Here is a 1,022-nt window from a genome sequence, read left to right on the forward strand (position 1 = left end):
CTTTTTGTCCTTTTTTTTGCCCAATGTCTCCCCCATTCACAATACAGACCAGGCAAAGAGCCTGAGCTGAAGGTGTATATTGGGCTAAGTTTACTCTACCTCCTATTTTTTCTTTCTTCTTGAGGTGACAGTTTAGATTACTGATTTGAGACTCTTCCTCTTTTATGTAAACATTTGGTGTTATAAATTTTACTCTCAGTACTGCTTTAGCTACACCCACAAATTTTTATATGTTTTTTTTTCATTTTCATTCACTTCATTGTATTTTTTTTATTTCTCCTAAGACTTACTTATTGACATGTGAATTATTTAGAAATGTATTAGTTTCCAAGTGATTGGAGATTTTCCTGTTATCTTTTCTGTTATTGATTTTCTAGTTTGATTCCCGTTGGGGTCAGAGAACATACACTGTATAATTTAAATTATTTTAAATTTATTAAGGTTTGTTTTATGGTCCAAGATATTTTCTATCTTGGTCTGCGTTCAATTGGTACCTCAAAAAAAGAAAGCATATTCTGTTGTTGGATGGAGTGTTTTATACACATCAATTAGATACTGGCATATGTTGTATTGATCAAAGTTCATTTGCAGAAAATGGATTCTTCTCTAATCCCCTGTTTCTCAATTAGGGTTCCATGGAAACCCAGGCTTCTGCAAAGTTTTTTCTAGTGATTTTTGTTCCATCACTACTAAACAAAATAAACATTATTTTTGAACATGGCATGAACATGTAGTCATAGCGATGTAGGAGGTTTGTTATTTAGTTCATTAGCAGTCTTTCATGCTCATACAGCGTGGCACAGTAGGACCCTGTTAATTTGGTTGAGATCTTCTCAGTTTTTGGCCCAGGCTAAAGAAGGTCATTAAAAATTGGTGAGCACTGTATTGCTCAGAGACCAGGATTATAAACTGATGACATTAGTGTTTCCCTTCCAAATCACCTCTCCCCACCTCCTCTTAGTATCAACTGACATGTGGGAACAAACAATCTCTGCTCATGTAATAGAAAATAAACTTAAAAA

At 34.2% G+C, this 1,022-nt stretch overlaps 1 pseudogene; it reads right to left on the reverse strand.

Moving 5' to 3' along the window:
- Positions 1 to 21: 21 nt before the first annotated feature.
- LOC111826876 lies at positions 22 to 130 on the reverse strand (annotated as a pseudogene).
- Between the last annotated feature and the right edge of the window lie 892 nt (positions 131 to 1,022).

Source organism: Myotis lucifugus, unplaced genomic scaffold (assembly GCF_000147115.1).
Source record: "Myotis lucifugus unplaced genomic scaffold, Myoluc2.0 scaffold_107, whole genome shotgun sequence".
Lineage (NCBI taxonomy): Eukaryota > Metazoa > Chordata > Mammalia > Chiroptera > Vespertilionidae > Myotis > Myotis lucifugus.